General features: G+C 45.8%; 2 long non-coding RNA genes across 2 annotated transcripts in view; both read right to left on the bottom strand.

The window, feature by feature from the left end:
• The window catches only part of LOC137320280 (uncharacterized), a 410,687-nt gene that overhangs the window by 146,162 nt on the left and 240,709 nt on the right, over positions 1-23,816 (bottom strand). The window lies entirely within an intron of this gene.
• The window catches only part of LOC137320271 (uncharacterized), a 42,878-nt gene continuing 19,504 nt past the window's right edge, over positions 443-23,816 (bottom strand). The window contains exon 3 of the long non-coding RNA XR_010962425.1: positions 443-1,146. This is a non-coding gene — a long non-coding RNA (uncharacterized lncRNA). The remainder of the gene's footprint in view (positions 1,147-23,816) is intronic.

Genomic DNA, 23,816 nt, shown 5'->3' with positions numbered 1-23,816 from the left:
CAGGGTTGTGGGGAAAAAGCTGGGGTGTGGGACTAAATTGGACAGCTCTATCAAAGAGCTGGCACAGGCACAATGGGCCGAATGGCCCCTTCTGTGCAGTAAAATACTATGGTTCTGTGATTCTGTACCTGTGTTTCACTTTGTATTTTGTTTCCCTCTGTATGGTGTGTGTCTTTCCCACTGAGGAGAGGTACTCTGTAATAAATGTCCCAGCGCTGTGTTAACACAAAACAATGGCCCTGAACAAACACAAAATTGAGGCCTGCATCTGAATCAATTTGCTACCATTCCATTTAAACAAAATGTCTCTCTCAGTCTACATATCCTTGTCTGAACTGTGTGGCCCGTGTGTGTCTCAGTGTCAGCTCCTGTACACGTACAGCACACAGTTGGTAAAAGGGAATGATTCACTCTCGTCTTTTTTTTATTCGTTCATGGGATGTGGGCATCACTGGCGAGGCTGGCATTTATTGCCCATCCTTAATTGCCCTTGAGAAGGTGGTGGTGAGCCGTCTTCTTGAATCGCTGCAGTCCGTGTGGTGAAGGTTCTCCCACAGTGCTGTTAGGAAGGGAGTTCCAGGATTTTGACCCAGCGACGATGAAGAAACAGCAATATATTTCCAAGTCGGGATGGTGTGTGACTTGGAGGGGAACGTGCAGGTGGTGTTGTTCCCATGTGCCTGCTGCCCTTGTCCTTCTAGGTGGTAGAGGTCGCGGGTTTGGGAGGTGCTGTCAAAGAAGCCTTGGCGAGTTGCTTCAGTGCATCCTGTGGATGGTACACACTGCAGCCACAGTGCGCATTGCTGAAGGGAGTGAATGTTTAGGGTGGTGGATGGGGTGCCAATCAAGCCGGCTGCTTTGTCCTGGATGGTGTCGAGCTTCTTGAGTGTTGTTGGAGCTGCACTCATCCAGGCAAGTGGAGAGTATTCCATCACACTCCTGACTTGTGCCTTGTAGATGTTGATGGTGGGGGATTCGGTGATGGTAATGCCGTTGAATGTCTGGTACTGTTCGGCCTGTGTGTGTCTCAGTGTCAGCTCATGTACACGTACAGTACACAGCAGGTAAAAGGGAACAATTCACTTCCATCTAGTACTGTACAGCCCGTGTGTGTCTTAGTGTCAGTTCCTCCACATGTTCTGTCTCCTGTGGATAAAATATAAGGATTCATTCCTATCTGGCACTGTACTGCTCATGGTTGGTTTAGGGTCAGCTCCTGTGCATGTACAGTACACAACGGGTAAAAGGGAAACATTCGCTCCTATCTGGCACTGTATGGTCCGTGTTTGTCCCAGTTTCAGCTCCTGTAGATGTACAGTGCACAGCGGGTAAAAGGGCAAGATGACAAATGAATTACAATATAGAAAAGTGAGAGATGGTGCATTTTGGAGGCCACATACTGCTTGGACAATGAAATTCTAAATGGGACAGAGGACCAAAGGGATCGAGGGGTACAGATAAACAAATCACTAGAAGTACCGATGCTGGTTATTAAGGCCATAAAAAGGACAAATCAAGCACTGGGGTTCATTTCCAGAGGGATAGAATTGAATGGCAAAGAAGTTTATGTTAAACTTGTATATAAACTTGGTTACACAACACTTGGAGTACTGGGCACAGTCCTGGTCTCCATATTATAGAAAGGCTATAGATGCATTGGAGAGGGTGCAATAAAGATTCACAAGGATGATACCAGAACTGAGAGGATATACTTATCGGGAAGGGCTGAACAGGCTGGGGCTCTTTTATCTGGAAAAGAGAAGGCTGAGGGGTGACCTGATCGAGGTCTTTAAGATAATGAAAGGGTTTGATAGGGTAGACGGAGAGAAGATGTTTCTACTTGTGGAGGAGACCAAAGCCATAGATCATAAATATAAAATAGTCGCTAATAAATCCAATCTAGAATTCAGGAGCAACTTCTTTACCCAAAGAGTGGTGAGAATGTGGAACTCGCTACCACAAGGAGTAGTTGAGGCGAATAACATTGATGCATTTAAGGGGAAACTAGATAAACACATGAGGGAAAAAGGAATAGAAGCATTTGCTGATAGGGTGAGATGAAGCAGGGAGGGAGGAGGCTCGTGTGGAGCATAAACACCGGCATGGACCAGTTGGGCCGAATGGCCTGTTTCTGTACTGCAGGTTCAATGTAACTCGATATAACTGCCGTCTAGTACTGTACCGTCCGTGTGTATCTCAGTGTCAGCTCCTATACATGTACAGTACACAGTGGGTAAAAGGGAACGATTCACTCCTGTCTGGTACTGTACGGCTCGTGTGTGTCTCAGTGTCAGCTCCTGTACATGTACAGTACACAGTGGGTAAAAGGGAACGATTCACTCCTGTCTGCTACTGTACGGCTCGTGTGTGTCTCAGTGTCAGCTCCTCTACATGTACAGTACACAGTGGGTAAAAGGGAACGATTCACTCCTGTCTAGTACTGTATGGTCGTTTTGTGTCTGTCAGCTCCTGTACATGTGAGTGAGCAAAGAGCACTGTTACAAGAGGAATAAGAAAAAGCTTTCTCTCTGTACCATGTGACATTTCAAGTTTCTAGAACTCCACTTCTTGGCGTGTTCTTAATGATCAAAGTAATCATTTTTAATAAAAAACAAAGTACAGTACACTGCGGATAAAAGGGAAGGATTCACTCCTGTCTGGTACTGTACGGTCCGTATGTGTCTCAGTGTCAGCTCCTGTACACGTAGAGCACAAACTGGGTAAAAGGGAATGATTCATTCCCGATTGGTACTGTTACGGCCTGTGTGTATCTTAGTGTCAGCTCCTGTACATGTAGAGCATGCAGCGGGTAAAAGGAACGATTCACTCCCGCTCTGAACTTGTGACAAAATGTCCACCAGCAAGGCAGCCATCTCACTGAGGGACAAGGTCATAAAAATGCAAACAAAGCACTGGGGTTCATTTCTAGAGGAATAGAATTGAAAAGCAGAGATGTTACGTTAAGCTTATATTGGAACTTGGTTAGACCAGACTTAGAATACTCCAATAAAAACAGAAGATGCTGCAAACACTCAGCAGGTCAGGCAGTATCTGCAGAGGGAAAAACAGAGTTAATGTTACAGGTCTGTTCACAGTTCTGGTCTCCATATTATTAAGAGGATAAAGAGGCACTGGAGAAGGTGCTAAAAAGATTCCCAAGATTGATATCAGAACTGAGAAGTTAGAACTATCAGGAAAGACTGAACAGGCTGGAGCTTTTTTTGATAGAAAAGAGAAGGCTGAGGGGTGATGTGATAGACGTCTTTACAATTATAAAGTGGTTTGATAGGGTAGAGGCAGGGAAGATATTTCCAATTATGACAGAGTCCAAAACTTAGGATCATCAATATAAAATAGCCACTAATAAACCCTATAAGGAACATAGAAGAAACTTTTTTTACCAAGAGAGTGGTTCGAATTTTGGAACTTGCTACCACATGAAGTATTTGAGGCGAATGGCATAGATGCATTTAAGGGAAAGCTCGATAAGCACATAAGGCAGAAAGAAATAGAAAGATAGGCTGATAGGGGAGGAATCTCGTGCAGAGCACAAACACCGGCACAGACCAGTTGGACCAAATGGCCTGTTTCTGTTAAAAACTTAAGTCTGCTCTTCTTTATTCCCGTGGAAATAATTCTGGCTTTTCAAGTGTTTCCAAATAAGTTTCCGTCCTCTGGCCTCAGTCGAGTGGATCTATATCGTGCTCTCTCTAAGGCTTTAATGTTGTTTCTATAATGGGGCACTAAAACTGCACACAGTACTCTGGAACTATGAGTTTAACCAATTAAAAATTAATAATAAAGCTTCTTCCTAGTCACCAATCCCAGAGTGCAGTAAAATGGGTTATAATCAAAGAGTAAAAAGACCAATAACTAATAAATCTTCATCCCAGTCACTGTTGCTCATCTCCTATTGTAAACAATTTTACAACACCAAGTTATAGTCCAGCAATTTTATTTTAAATTCACAAGCTTTCGGAGATTTTCTCCTTCCTCAGGCAAATGTTTCAAGAGCTCCTTGAAGCCTACGCATTTATACATATAGAACAATACATGGTGTTTACAGACTGCCCCTGCAACTGCCCGTTGCCAAGGCAATCACCGTGTTCAGACAGAGAGGTGTCACCTGCAGAACCCCCGAATACACATTCAACAAAAAAACAAACAGGGAAAAAAAACAGAGAAAAAAAACACAGAGAGAGGCAGAAACATCCGGAAGGCAGAGAGAGCCAGCAAATGACCCATTATATTAAAAACAGATAACATTTGTTCGATGGTGGGGTAACGTGTAGCGTGACATGAACCCAAGATCCCGGTTGAGGCCGTCCTCATGGGTGCGGAACTTGGCTATCAATTTCTGCTCGACGATTTTGCGTTGTCGTGTGTCTCGAAGGCCGCCTTGGAGTACGCTTACCCGAAGGTCGGTGGATGAATGTCCATGACTGCTGAAGTGTTCCCCGACTGGGAGGGAACCCTCCTGTTTGGCGATTGTTGCGCGGTGTCCGTTCATCCGTTGTCGCAGCGTCTGCATGGTCTCGCCAATGTACCATGCTCTGGGGCATCCTTTCCTGCAACGTATGAGGTAGACAACGTTGGCCGAGTCGCAGGAGTATGAACCATGCACCTGGTGGGTGGTGTCCTCTCGTGTGATGGTGGTATCTGTGTCGATGATCTGGCATGTCTTGCAGAGGTTACCGTGGCAGGGTTGTGTGGCGTCGTGGACGCTGTTCTCTTGAAAGCTAGGTAGTTTGCTGCGAACGATGGTCTGTTTGAGGTTGGGTGGCTGTTTAAAGGCGAGTAGTGGAGGTGTGGGGATGGCCATAGCGAGGTGTTTGTCCTCATTGATGACATGTTGAAGGCTGCGGAGAACATGGCGTAGTTTCTCCGCTCCGGGGAAGTACTGGACGACAAAGGGTACTCTGTTGGTTGCGTCCCGTGTTAGTCTCCTGAGGAGGTCTATGCGATTTTTTGCTGTGGCCCGTCGGAACTGTCGATCGATGAGTCGAGCGTCATATCCCGTTCTTACTAGGGCGTCTTTCAGCGTCTGTAGGTGTCCATCGCGTTCCTCCTCGTCTGAGCAGACCCTGTGTATTCGCAGGGCCTGTCCATAGGGGATGGCCTCTTTGACGTGGTTAGGGTGGAAGCTGGAAAAGTGGAGCATCGTGAGGTTGTCCGTGGGCTTGCGGTAGAGTGAGGTGCTGAGGTGCCCGGCTTTGATGGAGATTCGTGTGTCCAAGAAAGAAACTGATTCTGAGGAGTAGTCCATGGTGAGCTTGATGGTGGGATGGAACTTGTTGATGTTATCGTGTAGTCTCTTTAGTGATTCCTTGCCGTGGGTCCGTAGAAAGAAAATGTCGTCGATGTATCTGGTGTATAGTGTTGGTTGGAGGTCTTGTGCAGTGAAGAAGTCCTGCTCGAACTTGTGCATGAAAATGTTGGCGTATTGGGGTGCGAATTTGGTCCCCATGGCTGTTCCGTGTGTTTGGGTAAAGAACTGGTTATCGAAGGTGAAGACATTGTGATCCAGGATGAAGCGGATGAGTTGTAGGATGGCTTCCGGAGATTGGCTGTTGTTGGTGTTGAGTATTGATGCTGTCGCAGCGATGCCGTCATCGTGGGGGATACTGGTGTATAGTGCCGAGACGTCCATCGTGGTGAGAAGTGTTCCTGGTTCAACTGGTCCGTGGGTACTGAGTTTTTGTAGGAAGTCTGTAGTGTCACGACAGAAGCTGGGGGTTCCCTGTACGATGGGTTTCAGGATGCCCTCGATGTATCCAGAGAGGTTCTCACACAGGGTTCCGTTGCCTGATACGATGGGACGTCCGGGTGTGTTGGCTTTGTGTATCTTTGGGAGGCAGTAGAAGTCTCCCACGCGGGGATTACGTGGGATGAGAATGCGTAGGATGCTTTGAAGGTCTGGATCGAAGGTCTTGATCAGTTTGTTGAGCTGGTGGGTGTGTTCTTTGGTCGGATCTGCGGGTAACCGTCTGTAGTGTTCCTGGTTGTCCAGTTGTCGGTATGCTTCTTTGCAATAGTCTGTTCTGTTCTGTATGACTATGGCTCCTCCTTTGTCCGCTGGTTTGATGACGATGTTGCGGTTGGTCTTGAGAGCGTTGATGGCGTTGCGTTGTGCTCGGGTGACATTCTGGACTGTCTTCTGAGTGCGGCTGATGAATCTGGCATTGACGCATTTCCTGACAGCTTGAGCATACATGTCCAGCTGAGGGCAGCGACCCTCCGGAGGAGTCCAGTTTGACTCTTTCCTCTTCGGTTGCTGTACCGCGGATCCCTCTGTCTGCTGTTCCGGATCGTCGATTGTCTCATTGGGTTCGCTGCTGAAATCTTGGGGTTTGTGGTAGAATTCCCGGAGCCTCATTCTCCTGATGAATTCCTCTGTGTCCGCCGCGAGACTAGTGGGGTCCATTTTGGTAGTGGGGCAGAAATTGAGCCCTCGGCTGAGAACTTCGATTTCGTCTGGTTGAAGGGTGTGGTCGGATAAATTGACAATAGACTTCCCTGTGGTTGCAACCGTGGTACCAGGGGAAGCTTGGTCGTTGCTGGTGGTGATGCCGAGTTTCTCAAGCTTCCTGCTCTTGGTTTTCATGTAGGCAGCGTAGTTCCGTTGCCTCGTCTGTTTGGCGGTATAACGTAGCTGGTCTGCTGTGTCCTGAGTACAGGTTGAGAGTATGGACTCTATCTTGGTTTCGAGGTTGTGGCGTCTGCTGTAGAGTTGGTGTATGAGATGGTTGCGGAGTGTGCGAGAGGTACGGCGGCAGAGTCTCTCAGCGTAATCCGAGTTGTATCCCTCCATCAACAAGTTCCATCCCACCATCAAGCTCACCATGGACTACTCCTCAGAATCAGTTTCTTTCTTGGACACACGAATCTCCATCAAAGCCGGGCACCTCAGCACCTCACTCTACCGCAAGCCCACGGACAACCTCACGATGCTCCACTTTTCCAGCTTCCACCCTAACCACGTCAAAGAGGCCATCCCCTATGGACAGGCCCTGCGAATACACAGGGTCTGCTCAGACGAGGAGGAACGCGATGGACACCTACAGACGCTGAAAGACGCCCTAGTAAGAACGGGATATGACGCTCGACTCATCGATCGACAGTTCCGACGGGCCACAGCAAAAAATCGCATAGACCTCCTCAGGAGACTAACACGGGACGCAACCAACAGAGTACCCTTTGTCGTCCAGTACTTCCCCGGAGCGGAGAAACTACGCCATGTTCTCCGCAGCCTTCAACATGTCATCAATGAGGACAAACACCTCGCTATGGCCATCCCCACACCTCCACTACTCGCCTTTAAACAGCCACCCAACCTCAAACAGACCATCGTTCGCAGCAAACTACCTAGCTTTCAAGAGAACAGCGTCCACGACGCCACACAACCCTGCCACGGTAACCTCTGCAAGACATGCCAGATCATCGACACAGATACCACCATCACACGAGAGGACACCACCCACCAGGTGCATGGTTCATACTCCTGCGACTCGGCCAACGTTGTCTACCTCATACGTTGCAGGAAAGGATGCCCCAGAGCATGGTACATTGGCGAGACCATGCAGACGCTGCGACAACGGATGAACGGACACCGCGCAACAATCGCCAAACAGGAGGGTTCCCTCCCAGTCGGGGAACACTTCAGCAGTCATGGACATTCATCCACCGACCTTCGGGTAAGCGTACTCCAAGGCGGCCTTCGAGACACACGACAACGCAAAATCGTCGAGCAGAAATTGATAGCCAAGTTCCGCACCCATGAGGACGGCCTCAACCGGGATCTTGGGTTCATGTCACGCTACACGTTACCCCACCATCGAACAAATGTTATCTGTTTTTAATATAATGGGTCATTTGCTGGCTCTCTCTGCCTTCCGGATGTTTCTGCCTCTCTCTGTGTTTTTTTTCTCTGTTTTTTTTCCCTGTTTGTTTTTTTGTTGAATGTGTATTCGGGGGTTCTGCAGGTGACACCTCTCTGTCTGAACACGGTGATTGCCTTGGCAACGGGCAGTTGCAGGGGCAGTCTGTAAACACCATGTATTGTTCTATATGTATAAATGCGTAGGCTTCAAGGAGCTCTTGAAACATTTGCCTGAGGAAGGAGAAAATCTCCGAAAGCTTGTGAATTTAAAATAAAATTGCTGGACTATAACTTGGTGTTGTAAAATTGTTTACAATTGTCAACCCCAGTCCATCACCGGCATCTCCACATCATCTCCTATTAGATAGAGGACCCCCTAAAGGCTGCATCACCGTTGGACAAACCTATTTCAATATAATGTCTCTACATAAACCAAGTTATGTTGTTCTAACAAAATGGTGTCCACGAAAATTCGCCAATGTTAATTTATCTCAACAAGTCCGTCTTTGAATTAAATCTCTATCTGGTGCAAGAATGTTAGCCCAAAAATTACTTTTGCTCATACAATGAACAACTAATGAATACATTCCAATGAAAGTCAACATCAACTTGAATTCATAGACAGTCTTTAATGTTATAAACAAAGAGATTCATGGAGGAGTGAGGGAAAACAGGGACAAAAGGAATAATAAACTATCAGGAGAACTGGTGAAAACCTTGGTCAAAGAGTGGGTTTAAGGAGAGTGTAAAAGGAGGAGAAGTAAATGGAGAGTCGAGGGGACATGATTGGTTTTCAAGAGCAGAATTTAGATGCCTGAAGGACAAAATGGACCCCCGGCCAAAGGAGGGGATAGGGCGGGGGAGTGTGACGAGCTGGATTGCTCTTGCATAGAGCTGGCACTGTCTCGATGGGCCAAATGGCCTCCTTCCATGCTGTTACCTTTCTATGATTCTATGAAGGAGATATTATGAGGGATGACTAAAACTTGAAGCAAGAGATGGGTTTCATGGAAGGTCTGAATGAAGGAAAGAGCTTGCCTTTATATAACGCCTTTCAAGACCTCAGGATGTCGCAAAGCAGTCAATCAAGTACATTTTGAAGTGCAGTCACTGTGGTAATGTAGGAAACTTGGCAGCCAATTTGAACACAGCAAGCTCCCACACGCTGCAATGAGATTATGACCAGAAAATTAGTTTTAGTAATATTGGTTGAGGGATAAATATTGGCCAGGACACCGGGAAAAGCTCCCCTGCACTTTTTCCAATATTGCCGGGTGATTTCTTATATCTACCTGAGAGGGCAGACATCTACTACGAAAGTCAGTTTTGCACTTTCTCAGTACTGACCCTCTGACAGTACAGCACTCCCTCAATACTACACTGCAGTGTCAGCCTGGATTGTGTGTTCAAGTCTCTGAAGTGGGACTTGAACACACAACCATCTGACTCAGAGGCGAGACTGCTACCAATAAGCCACGGCTAACACTTGAAAGGGGCAGAGGGAGATGAAGGAGCTAATGGAGGGCATTCTGGAGTGTGGATATGACTGAAGGTACGGCTGTCAAAAGTGGGGCAAAGGGACTGTGGATGCACAAGCGACCAGAGATGTAGGAGCAGAGTGTTTGGCAGGTGCTGTAGGGTTTGGAGGAGGGAAGTTACAGATAGAGAGGGGTGAGTGTAAGAAAAAATAAAAATAAACTGCAGGCTTAGGAGGCTGGAATCCAATTCAGGTCAGTTAGGGTTAGGGTGAGGGACTCAACAATCAAAAACTCAGGGATTGGGATGGAATCCGTGTCAAGGATGTGGAGATTGTGGGGCCAAAGATCATGATTTCCCAATTTTTAACTGGAGGAAATTGTGGCTCATATCAAACAGGATATCGGTCTGACCACACAAAGACATTGGAATGGTTAAGAGGGGCAGTGGGTTTTGTCAGCGTCCATCTGAAAGCTGGTCCATGACTGCGGACAATGTCACCAAAGGGCAGCATGTAGATGAGGAAGAGGAGGGAGCCAAGGATTGAACCTTTAGAAACATCAGAGATAACGGTGATGGGGTGGGAAGAGAAGCTGCACCTGGCTCTGATCAGAGAGGTGAGTGAAACCCAGCGAGGGGAGACCCACCACAAGAGGCCAGTGTCCGATGAATGAGGAGGTCATGGGTGGGTTTGATGGAGGTGTGGAGATGGGGAGGGGTGGGCCATGGAGCGATTTAAACCCAAGGATGAAAATTTTTAATTAAGAGATATGGAACTGGGAGCCAGTGAGGGTCAGTGAGGCCGAGCAGGGCCTGATGCTGGTTGGACACGGACAACAGAGTTTTGGACGAGCTCCCATTTCTGGAAGGTGGAGGTTGGGTGGCTTGTCAGGAGTGCATTGGAGGAGTGGATTCTGGAGGGGACAGAGGCACTGATGAGGGTTTCAATGGCGATGGGCTGAGGGAGGAATGGAGGCGGGTGAGGGAATCACAGGGACTTTGTGATGGAGGTCAAATCGGGTCATGAGCTCAGCTCGGTGTTACACGGGACTAATTTTACTGGAGCCGTTAACCATTGTAGTATAAACAGGTAAACATCTACATTAAAATAGCGGAGAGGGGAATGTCAATGGGACACGTTCAATGTCCGTCCCCTGATATCACCCACAGTCATTTCTAGTCTGCAATCCTCAACCTGCCCTTTAACTGTCCCCGTGTCAGAGACTCAATATTTATATTTTAACTGGGAAACAGCAGGAACAGAGTGAAACGGGTTTGCTCTGTCCCTGGATTCAGTCTGCACTGCGGAGAATCGGTAACATGTATAACTGAATCTCCAGGAATGAACACGGTCAATACAATAATATGGAAACTGTAATGAAACCGCTCATTATTATTCGATCAGTCCTGTGTGAGTGCAGATCTTAATTTTATTCGCGAGAGGTCTAATTAAGATAATGTCCTGGACTTTGAGATGTCTGTGTTATATTCACCCACATTATTTACATCAGAGTCAAAGCTGCTGATATAATGTGTTTGTTCCAGTGACTGTAACTAATAGCAATGATCAGGAGTATAACCGTGTCAGTGGAGACTTGTCCCCTGTATAAATCAGGGCTCATTGAAATGGATCAGCTCAGAGTCCCTGCCGGAGCTGTGGTTTGCAGGCCAACAGAAGTCACTGATTCTCACAGAAATGGGATATCCCGTAATCCATCAGATAGAAGAGATTTATTATCCTGTTCTTGCAGCCTTTGGCGTTCCGGGTAAGCCATTATCTCAGCTGTTAATGGTATATATCGGTGTTAACTGTGCTGCGGTACTTGGCAGATTATTTTTTCTCCCACCATGTTTTACACAGTCACCTGTTCTGTTCCATCGGTTGAATGATGGAATGTTTAAAGTCTCTGCTCTTTCAGTCTTGTAGGAGCTGCATTATATCCATAATGATCTTTGTTTATCCAACCCTGACATTATTACTGAATAATTCTCTGAACTTAATGTACTGTCGAATAATGGTCTCTCCTAAACTTCGAAACGTTTGATCTTGTAGCAATTCCATTGTATCTGTAGTGACCTTTGTGTATCCAACCCTGACATTGTTACTGGATTATTCTCTGTACTGAATGTATTGGAATCAGGTGTCTGGGCTAAGAGCTGGTATCAGACCATCAGGAGCTGTGATCAGTTTCATGTTGTGGAACTAACCTGTCCTGGAATATATTTTCATCAATGTGTTTTCAGTGATTGATAATGAGACAGCTCACGGTCTCAGTGTTACAAGGAGGCAGCTCAATGTCCTCCCTCCCCAATAACATGCTCCAGTTTAACTGGGATTACAATGTATTTCTTGGTTATCACTGTTGTGAAATATTATTCCATTATGTGTGTATCTGACGCCGCTTCAGATATCAGGCAACTGAACTGAGTTTACTGCTGATTCTTTCACATCTCCTTCTCTGTTTCACTGTGGATGAATTCACTGACTGTCACTGGACTTCATCGTGAAATGAAATGTTTTGATGTTATGTTGTATCAGTTCGCACTGTGTCTGTGGAATCAGGAACCCTTCTATTTATCTCTAGATTATAAGTATGAAGTTGGTGTTTTGTTAATTGAACAATCCCGTCATCTATCGCTTTACTTTATAATTACAGGAGAAAAAATCTCAATTATTGTGAGATCTGTCTGGAAGAGGCATTTGATTCAGTTTTTTCCATGATTAGATAAAGTGAACAGTGACGGTGAACAGGTGGAGGTTTGGATGATCTGTAGAAACATTAAACTATTCATCAGAGGCTTCACTATTTAACAAACTGAGACTGAGAATAGGATCGGTGGGACACGGGGCTGGTGAACAGAATGCAGGCGCAGGATGATAGGATTTAATTGGATATGAAAATGGACTTGAGAAAGAGAGTAGAGTGAGTGATAGAGAGGGTGAGTGAGAGGGAAAGCGAGAGGCTGTGGAGTGAATAATTCATCAGAATGAACTGCTGAAACTTCCAGTGGAATTAAACATAGAAAATGTGATTTGAAGGTTTTATTATGATGTGATCAGATTGGGGGAGTTTTTATTGTGGGACTCACTCCTCATGTTTATATCCCTGTCAGGTCCTCAGTCTGTTTTTGTGAATGTTCCTTGTTTTCCAACATAACATTAAACATAATTAAAATTTACTTCAAGAATAGAATCAGTATCTTCTTGATGGTGGTGATTTATTCGGATACTGTATTTTTAAAGCTCGGCTGAATTCAATAAACAACGAGGTTGATTTAATTAAAATTGTTAAATTTAATTTTAATTGAATGTACAAAGTAAATTTATTGAACACATTTTATACCGACCACAGGTTCCCTGACACCAATAACCCCAGAAATGAACTATTGAATGTATCAGTTGGATTGTGTTAGTGGGACCGAGAGATTAGATTTCCTCTAACACTCTGCTGCATTCTCTCCCTGTGAATCCCAGCCTCTCCTCCCACTGCAATGAATCCTCTGTCTCATCATCCGTTGCTTCAGTTTATCCTCTTTCCCAAACCATCTGCTCCTGACTCCCCTCCAGCTCCTCCATGTCCTTTTTCTGGTCTCCCTCGTAATCTCATTCACTGGCTCGGTCTCCAGCTGCCTTTTCCGTTTAGTGCCAGCTCCTGTCGGGTCTCTTACCCCAGAGAAATTAACCAGTTGCTCCCCACCCGCACCCCCCACCCCCATCCCCTCAATTTTCGGAACCTTCGCGCTCTTTTCCTTCTGTCTGGAGCCCAAATCCGGCTTTAATCTCCTGGATTCCCGGTGTGTAAATCCCCTTCTCCCTTCCCCACCGGCACTGCGCCCTCACTCAGCCCTTCCAGTGGATCCGGTGCTCACTTTATTCACTGTCTGTATCCATCTCCCAATTCATTGTTTATCATTGTGTTTAAAAACATTTCTCTGCCTGAAAGCGCTGCCCAGGTCAATGAATCACTTTCCGCCCTTCGATGCAGCAACAAAGCTGGAAATTTCACTCCAGATCCTCTCAAACTGCTGCCTTGTCTCCAGGTCTGAGCAGTAATTTCTCTGCTTCCCTTTCTCTCTCTTACAGAGGTGGCGATTGTGATCCTGTCCCGAGGAAAGTGCGGTCTCTCCAAATGTATCAGTGTCTACCTGGTGGGAATGGCAGTGGCCGATCTCCTGGTCGTTATCTTTAATGTGATATTGGGGTGGATTGGCGGGATTTATTTCCCGTTGTCATTCCTGGACATTACTCCCGTGTGTATTTTGATTATCTTCTTGAGTGCTGCAGCCACGGGGCTTTCCGTTTGGTTCACAGTCGCTTTCACCTTTGATCGATTTGTGGCCATTTGTTGTGAGAAGCTGAAAATTAAATATTGCACCGAGAGAACGGGGACTGTGGTTCTGGGAACAGTGAGTGTGCTGGGCTGTTTAGAGCGTGTCCCCTGGTACTTTATTTATAAACCTCGAGATATAATTGATAATGTTCCCTGGTATTGTAAGGTTAAACCGAGCTTCTTTACTTCCTCCGCATGGGCCGCATTTGACTTGTTTGACCTCATTTTAACCCCTTGTGTCCCGGTTTGTCTGATTTTGCTGCTCAATGTTCTGACGGTCAGACGTATTTTAGTGTCCAGCCAAGTCCGGAGGGGTCTCCGGGGCCGCAGCAATGGAGAGAATCTCAAGGACCCAGAGATGGAGAACCGAAAGAAATCCATCATTTTACTCTTCAGTATATCGAGCACTTTTATATTGTTATGGGTGACAAAGATTGTCTTTTACATCTATGTGCGAATTACACACACTCAGTCTTATTACTCCTACACTGACCCTATTTATCTCACAGAACAAATATCAAAGATGCTGCAGCTTCTCAGTTCCTGCACAAACACGTGTATTTATGTCCTGACCCAGACTAAATTCAGAGAGGAGCTGAAGAACGGGGTGAAATACCCACTCAATCTAATTATTAAATTAGTGAAATCATAGAAAGAGGGGAAGGGTTTCAAACACTGGAACTAAATCACATTTCATTCTCCATCCCCTACACTTCCCAGGGGATGGAAAGTACATTTTATATTAACAGCATAGAGCCCTGAAATGATCTTAAATCTGATTATGATCTATATTTTATTGATAATCTGACCTATTGAGGCAGGATTTGCTCTGCAGACGACAAATGAATTGTTGCTTAAAATGGAGGCACTAAAGAGCTCAGCTGGACTTTAACTAAATGTCCGGCGAGCAGAATGGGCAAAGCTGGTAATCAAAGTAGCTGCTGTAGGTCTGATCAGAATGGGTGCACTCCACATAAATGGAGAGGGGGGAGAGAGGGAGGGAGAGAGAGCGAGCGAGAGAGAGAAAGACAGAGAGATATAGAAAGGGGAGAGAAGGAGGCAGATTGACAGAGAGACAGAGAGACAGGAGAGACAGAGACGGAGAGAGAGACACACACAGAGATAGAGAGAGCGAGATAGTGATACAGAAAGATAGAAACAGTGAGAGAGAAACAGAGGGTGAGAGACAGAGAGCGAGACAGTGAGAGAGACAGACTGAGAGACTGTGAGAGAGGCAGGGAGAGAGGGAGACAGAAAGAGGGAGATTGAGAGGGAGAGACAGAGAGAGACACACAGACAGCTAGAGTGAGAGAGAACGAGATAGTGATACAGAACGATAAAGAGAGAGACAGAGAGTGAGAGCGAGAAAAAGAGTGAGAGGCAGAGAGAGAGACAGAGAGAATGGGGGACAAATAGAGGCAGACAGACGGAGAGAGAACACAGGGACAAAATAAATATAACAATTAAAAAAGCGCAGAAAATGAAGATAGATTCACATAAAAGAGAGGGAATGTGTGTAAGAGAGATAGAAAAAAGAGGGTCAGAGAGAGTTACTCAGAGACAGAGAAATAAAGAGAGTTCGTAAGGAAGGAGAGAACAATAAAGAGAGAAAGAAAGCAGATATATATCCCTTATATATACCTTTATATATTGAGAGAGAACAAGCAGACATGGACGGAACGAGAAAGAGAGACTGAAAAAGAACTACAAAGTGATAGAAGTAGAAGTGGAAAAAATAGAAAAGCACACAGAAAATAAAGAGATAAACGGTCTACACAGAGAACAGACACAATGAAAGACGGTCATACATATAAAGTGACAAGAGGGCCGAGACAGGACTGAGAATAGAACACAGAAATCAATAAATAACCAAACAAACTGTGTGATCAGCCTGGAGTGTGTGAGAGCGCTGACCAGCAGAACAGCAGCGGATGGAGCAGGCCAGACAGTTCATGTCTGTTCCGGGGTAACACTCTAGTGGATTTAATTTTGATGCCTGGAGTCTACACAATAAAGTCCCTCAGTCTTGTGTACCTGACCCTGACCATTACTCACTGCAGGAGTTTCCCAGCTGCTCTGTGTAGTAAAAATTCATCTGATAAACGAAAGCCTGAGACTAAATCGGCTTCAGCATGTCTGAAGGAAAATGACTCTTAAAAGGATTGTTAATGACACATTGTAAAAGATCACACAGCACAGCATAGATCACCATAGCAACAGGAACGATTCCAGGAGGGCTCGAGGTGGTTTGAACACCTGTCGACTGAACTTGGTTACGTTGTGGACACTGAGAGAAAACAAGTGAATCGTGGGCTGTATTTGCAGGAACCTATTGTTGACAAACCACCGCCCCAGAGGTGTGATTCTGTGTTTAAAATGACCTTTAAAAGCTGGGCAGAACCTGAGTGGGGAGAGACACAGATCCACCACGACAGCTCCAACCTCGCCTTTCGCTTCCTGGCAGCACCACCTCACCTGGAATCTTCCTGACTGCTCGCTACCTCCCAGCTTGATGTCTCGATGCACGTTTACAGATTGCCTGTGAAGCAGATGACCAGTGATCCGGCTATAAGAGAAAGCCACGCTACACTACAACAGTATCCATCAAAATACCTGGAATCATCCCGGCAAGCTTGAGCCAACTGTGAGAATATAACTTTCGTCATGGCTTAGTCTTAGATAGACATTGGGTTTCCAAACTGTTATGCGTTTTGGGAATTCAGAATGTTTTTTATTGTTGTTAAAGCAGTTCTAAATCGGACATAAGTCCAAGATATTGTTTAAATTCTAATGTCAATTTTTCTAGTGTATTAATAATAAATGATTGTTGTTTTTATAAAGCCACGGTTTGTGCCTGAAGTTTCTTTAGGAAAAAGAGCCCATTAAGTTAAATTTATAATTAAACCTCGTGGAGATAAAAAAAAACATTGCCCCAAATGAAAGTGTAAAATCACTTTGCTCCTTTTTGCTCCAACCTCTCTACCATGTGTAACTTCCCCAGTGAGCTGCTGGATTCTGTAATAAATCACAATGTACTCTTCCCCTTCTGCTATGTTACTAAACTGGACAGGGTCCAGCAGCACTCTCCTGCTCTGTCACTGTTAAAATACAGTTATTGTTTCAGATTAAAGAAAAACATGAATAATGGAGAAATAAACCAAATTCAGATCAGAACTACATTCAGATTGAGCCCAATTTTACTCTGATTTATTTAACAGAAGCTAGAATTACATTCTCTACACAAAATGGCTAATTTGCCCTTTCCTCAGAATATCTGGTCTTTCCTTCTCCATAAGTATTACGTCTAAATAACTAAATGTTAATTCATTTTTTTGCAGAAGTTCGCAATTTGGTGTTTAATTCCCTCACTGCACCGCTGACTTTGTGCTAAACATTGGCTTATGCCAGTCTCCCTCAATTCGTATTTTTAATTATAGGGCAATAATGATTTAACAGGAACAGCAAACATCTCCGTGTCTCTCACCATAACAAGCTCTCCCTTGCCCCTCAGTAAGATGGCTGCCATAATGGTGGCCATTTTGTTTCAAATTCAGAGTTGCCATTTTGATTGAACTTCACGGCGACCTTGCCCCTCAGGACGATAGCCGCCCTACCCCTCAGTAATGTGGCTGCCTTAATGGTGGCCATTTTATTTCAGGATCAGGGTGGCCATTTTGTTTAAGCTATATGGTGGCCAATTTGTTTAACATGACCATCTTGCCCCTCCCACCCCCCCAGTAAGTTGGCCGTCTTGCCCCTCATTAAGATGGCTGCCTTAGTGGCAGACATTTTGTTTGAGGTTCATGGCATTGAAGTTATTGTTCATAGTTTCATAGTTAGGTACGGCACAAGAGGAGGCCATTCAGCCCACTTTCCCTGTGCTGGCTCTTTGAAAGAGGTATCCAAATTAGTCTCATTGCCCCCACTGCTCTTTCCCCACAGCCCTTATGGGAGCTTTGTAGTAGTAGTTGTAATATGTAAATATATAATTATTTATAAATATATAATTTTGTATATATATACACACACAAGTTGCTGTTGTAATTGCTGTAATGTATAAATACAAGTTATTGTTGCCTATAAAGATTGTCTCTCAATCTTTTAATCTTTAGATTTTCCTCCTTTATAAACTGTAAACAATCCTACAACACCAAGTTATAGTCCAACAATTTTATTTGAAAATCACAAGCTTTCGGAGGCTTCCTCCTTTGTCAGGTGTTTAGAAAGACCACTTTATAAACTGGGCTTTGTTTCTGTGCAAATGAATGTCGCCGAGAGGTTAATCCTGTAACTGAGTGAGGGATCTTGCTGTGTATTAGGTTTTTTGTCTAAACTTCCTTCCTTTGGCTCTTTTAAATGTCATGAATTTGGTTTAAATCTTTCGCTAACTAGAAAAAGCCACAAACTGTAAGTTGGCCATAAACTACAGGCTTTTTGTCCACTGCTAATTAAAACAAGAGAAAAGAGCAAAGGTAAAGATCGTTCACCTTTGCAAACTGGAACAAAAAGGGGTGAAGTAGCGAGAAATATCCGAGCTTCTTGTCCCCGGTCCAGGAACAGAAGAGAAATCAAACACAGGGGCAGTTTGGACCCTGCACCAAACACTAACCAGGACAGACAGACAGAACGACACCTGTTAGGGGGAATGAGTGAGTGGTAAAGCAGGAGAGGAAACCCTGAAAACTTGTATCATAGAGAGAGAAGCAACACGTGCTCTTCAGTCTGTCCTGAGGGTCTTTCTTTCTCCCAACTTTTCTCTCCTCTTTAGATTCTCTGCTTTGTAACTGGGGATTGTGTTTGCCCATGGTGCTTGCTGAGAGATTGCCTCTGTAACGGAATGAGTGTGTGAATGAGTGAGCGTGAAGCATCTGTGGGCTCTTGCAATGCCTTCAAAATTGCTTGCTTTATTTTTAATCAATTCCTTTTCTCTCTCTCTCTCCAGAGGAATGTTTTTGTGGAAATGCTGCAAAACGAAGATGTGGAAAGAGGAATTTTGGGAGGAGGAGGAACCGTTGGACAAGAAGCTTTATCTCCAGTGGGGACTGAGCGAGGCCTTCACCACAGGCTGCAGCCAATGGGGCTCACGTTAGTTGTGTCTGAGTCACTGTGGGATCACTGGATCACTGTGGGATCATTGGGATCATTGTGAGATCACTTAATCGCTGTGGGATCTTTGAGAAACTGGGATACTATGGGATCACTGCAACACTGGTGGATAACTGGCACACTGGGATTACTCATACTCTTTGAGACACTCTGGGATCACTGGGACACTATAGAATCAATGGGACACTCTGGGATCACTGTAGGATCACTGGGACACTGGTGGATTACTGGGTGAACTGTGGGATTACTCATACTCTTTGAGACACTCTGGAATTACTGGGACACTATGGAATCAATGGGACACTCTGGGATGACTATGGAGTCACTGGGACACGCTGGGATCACTGGGACACTGTGAATCACTGGGTGCATTGTGGATTAGTGTTGGATCACTGTGGGATACTACTTTAGCCAGTTAGGCCAAACGACCCCTGTTTCTCCGCTGTAAATTCTATGTAATATACAAATATATAGAATGTTGTTGTTGCTGTCGTAAAACAGGGAATCCCAGAGAAACTTCTTTACCCAGATGGTCCGAATGGCCGGTTTCTGTGACATACTGTATTCTATGTAATTGATATATATATATAGATAGATAGAGAGATAGATAGAGAGATAAGTGCTGACATACCAGGTGAGTCCTCACAGTGTTGGGCACGGAGTGAAATGCCTGAATTGTTTATAAGCACAGAAACCTGACATAAAGGGTAGACCTCACAGTGTTGGACTTGCAGTGAAATACATTTAACTATCTATAAACCCAGAAAGCTTACACGTAGGGGAGATCTCACATTGTTGGAGAAGGAGTGAAATAAAATGAAGTGTTTATAAACGCAGAAAGCTGATACACCATTGGAGACCTCATAGTGTTGGATACGTAGTGAAATACACTGAAGTGAATATAAACACTGAAAGCTGACAGACCATGGGAGAACTCACAGTGTTGGACATGGAGTGAAATACACAGACGTGTTTATAATCACAGCAAGCTGATACACCAGGAGAGACCTCACGGTGTTGGAAATGCACTGAAATAAACTGAAGTGTTTATAAACACAGAAAGCTGACACACCAGACGAGAACTCGCAGTGTTGCACAAGGAGTGAAACATATTGAGGTGTTTATAAGCACAGAAAGCTGACACACCAGGGGATGCTTCACAGCGTGGGAAACGGATTGAAATATATTAAAGTTTTTACAAACACTTCCAGCTGACACACCAGGGGAGACCTCACATTGTTGGAAACGGTGTGAAATACACTGAAGTGTTTGTAAACACAGAAAGCTGACACATAGGTACATAGTTACATAGGAACATTGAAACAGGAGTCGGCCATTCAATGAGATCATGGCTGATCTGTGACCTAACTCCATATACCTGCCTTAGCTCCATATTCCTTAATACATTTGGTTAACATAATTTTAAATCTGAGATTGATAGATTTAACAATTGAACTGGCATGAACTGCCACTTGCGGAAGAGAGTTCCAAACTTCGACCACCTTTGTGTGTAGAAGTGTTTCCTAACTTCACTCCTGAAAGTCCTGGCTCTAATTTTTCAGGTTATGTTCCCTAATCCTAGACTCCCCAATCAGTGGAAATAGTTTCTCACAATCTACCCTATCAGTTCCCCTTAATATCTTGGAAACTTCGATCAAATCACGCCTTAACCTTCTAAATCCCAGGGTATGCAACCCTAGTTTGTGTAATCTCTCCTTACAATTTAACCCTTGGAATCCAAGTATCATTCTAGTAAATCTACGCTGCACTCCTTCCTAAGGTGCGGTGCCCAGAACTGAACACAGTACCCCAGGTGTGGTCTAACCAGAGCTTTGTATATCTGTAGTATAACCTCTACCCCCTTGTATTCTAGTCCTCTAGACAGAAAGGCCAACATTCCATTAGCCTTTTTGATGATTTTCTGTACCTGTCCATGACATTTAATGATCTATGTACATGGACCCCTAAGTCTCTTGTGATTTTGTGATTTCCGTTCCCACTGCTATTTTCCTGCTCCAGTTACAAAGTACAGACCTGGTCCCACTGCTGCTCAGATCCTGATCTGAGCTTCTGCCATCTCAAGTCTTCATTTCTCCAACATTCTCGCCACCTCACATATTTAAATTAGCCGAGTGAGGAAATCCCACCGAGAATCATAGAATCATACAGCACAGAAGGGGGCCATTCGGCCCATCGTGCCTGTGCCAGCTCTTTGAAAGAACTCTCCAATTAGTCCCACTCCCCCGCTCTTTCCCCATCAGCCTGGAAATGTCTCCTTTACAAGTATATTGCCAATTCCCTTCTGGAAGTTACCACCTGGGCCAGTGTCAGGAGCAGTGGGGCAAGTCCCAAGCTCAGTCAACGCAGTTCCAGTGGGGTGATTGCTGAGGGGGAACATCCAGCCCTAAGTTTCCACTTGGGGTCCCAATAAATATCAGTAACCGCACTCCAGGCCTCGGCCTACCTGTGGGTAAAGTCACAGGAGATCTCTCCGTGACATCAAATGAATCACTCGACCCTGCTGTGCCTCAGTGTTACTGGATCTGTTCAAATGTTCACACAGTAGAATCTGCTCGATTTGCCCACTAGACCAAATGATGACTGTAGCCCACTGACCATTCCAGCCCATTCCCCATCTACTGCTGCTCAATTACAATACAGAAGGAGACACTTTAGATTGTCCAGCTGTGTCCAGTGCAAGCTCATGGTGTGATCCATCCAGTTAAAGGGGCCTCACGATTTGATCGAATAGTGTGACCCGTCCAGTTAAAGGGGCCTCACCCCTGTGATCTCACGGTATGACCTGTCCAGTTAAAGGGGCCTCACCCTGAGGTGAAACAGTGTTGGCGACTCTTGGGCTTCATGCAGGTCACAATGACTTGAGGCAACAGGACGCATCAAGTCAAAGATGTTCAGAAGGCGAGAGAGAGAGACAGAGGGAATTGTCCCAGCTCCAGAAAAGCAAGCAGGATCTGCACCATCGGCAGTTGATGGGGGTCGATTTCGAGGTGACATTCAGAGAGGTGAAGGGCCAGCAAGCCTCGCTCTTCACCTCCGAGGCCTCAAAGATCATCTTCCAGACCAGAGTCCGCTCTGTGGAGCAGGGCGAGAACTGCTCGCACTTCTTCTTCCAGAAGATGCACAGAGAGGCTGCTGTGATCAGCAGCTTGAAGGAGGACGTCTTCACAGGCCGATATTCTGAGGATCAGCAAGTCCTTTCATGCTGGGCTGTATGACGTGAAACCCACAGCCCCACATGTGGCCTCCCAGTCCTTCCTGTCATCTATCACAGAGGTCTTAGAGGACAGCGAGCGGGAGCGTGGATCGGCCACTGACTTTGGATGAGCAGACCAAGGCCGTCTGGTCGAGAACAGTAGAACTCCTGGAAGCGATGGTTTACTGGTCGAGTTGTACTCGGCTCTGTGGGACTGGATAGGCCCAGACCTACTGGAAGAGTACGGGGGTTTGCTTCTGGCAAGCAGCATGTCAGAGCACCAAGAGGAATGGCATCATCACCCTCATCTATCAGCGGAAGGGGGAGTGGGAAGAAACCAGAAATTGGCGATTCATTTCCTTACTAAATATCGACTACAAAATTCTGTCTAAGCTCATCGCCAACAAGCTCAAATCTGCTCTGGAGCGGGCGATCCATCCGGACCAGACCTGTACTGTACCCAGCAGGAAGATCTCTGATAGCCTTGCGCTGCTCACGGATACGATCGCCTACGTGCAGGACAGGGGGTGAACAACTGCCTCATCAGCTTGAACCAGGAGAAGGCCTTTGACAGAATATCCCACACGTACATGATGGACTTGCTCTCCAAAATGGGCTTTGGGGAGAGAATCCGCAATGCGATCCAAATGCTCTAATTGGACATCCGTAGCACAGTCCTAATCAACGGATGGAAGTCGGAGACCTTAACGATCAAATCTGCTGTCAGGCAGGGCCGTCCACTCTCTGTGGTCTTGTTCATATGTTGTATCGAGCCGTTTGCCACGTCCATCAGGAAGGACGTGGGTAATTGGGGGGTGATGATCCCAGGCAGCGGAGGATCTCAGGTTAAGGCCTCTCTGTACATGAACAAAGTCACCATCTTCTGCTCTGATCAGCAGTTGGTCCACAGACTGATGGGCATCTGTGACGGGACAGTGCTATACAGTCAGGAGGGAGTGGCCCTGGGAGTCCTCAACATTGACTCCGGACCCCATGAAATCTCATGGCATCAGGTCAAACATGGGCAAGGAAACCTCCTGCTGATTACCACCTACCGCCCTCCCTCAGCTGATGAATCGGTCCTCCTCCATGTTGAACACCACTTGGAGGAAGCACTGAGGGTAGCAAGGGCACAGAATGTACTCTGGGTGGCGGACTTCAATGTCCATCACCAAGAGTGGCTCGGAAGAACCACTACTGACCAAGCTGGCCGAGTCCTGAAGGACATAACTGCCAGGCTGGGCCTGCGGCAGGTGGTGAGCGAACCAACGCGAGGGAAAAACTTACTTGACCTCGTCCTCACCAAACTACCTGTCGCAAATGCATCTGTCCATGACAGTATTGGTAGGAGTGACCACCGCACAGTCCTCGTGGAGATGAAGTCCCATCTTCGCACTGAGGACACCATCCAACGTGTTGTGTGGCACTACCACTGTGCTAAATGGGATAGATTCAGAACAGATCTAGCAGCTCAAAACTGGGCATCCATGAGGCATTGTGGGCCATCAGCAGCAGCAGAATTGTATTCCAGCACAATCTGTAACCTCATGGCCCGACATATTCCTCACTCTACCATTACCAACAAGCCAGGGGATCAACCCTGGTTCAATGAAGAGTGTAGAAGAGCATACCAGGAGCAGCACCAGGCGTACCGAAAAATGAGGTGCCAACCTGGTGAAGCTACAACTCAGGACTACATGCATGCTAAACAGCGGAAGCAACGTGCTATAGACAGAGCTAAGCGATTCCACAACCAACGGATCAGATCAAAGCTCTGCAGTCCTGCCACATCCAGTCGTGAATGGTGGTT

This window comes from Heptranchias perlo, chromosome 3, assembly GCF_035084215.1.
Source record: "Heptranchias perlo isolate sHepPer1 chromosome 3, sHepPer1.hap1, whole genome shotgun sequence".
Classification (NCBI taxonomy): Eukaryota; Metazoa; Chordata; class Chondrichthyes; order Hexanchiformes; family Hexanchidae; genus Heptranchias; species Heptranchias perlo.
The sequence above is the reverse complement of the archived record's forward strand: the minus strand, read 5'-3'. Positions and strand labels throughout refer to the sequence as shown.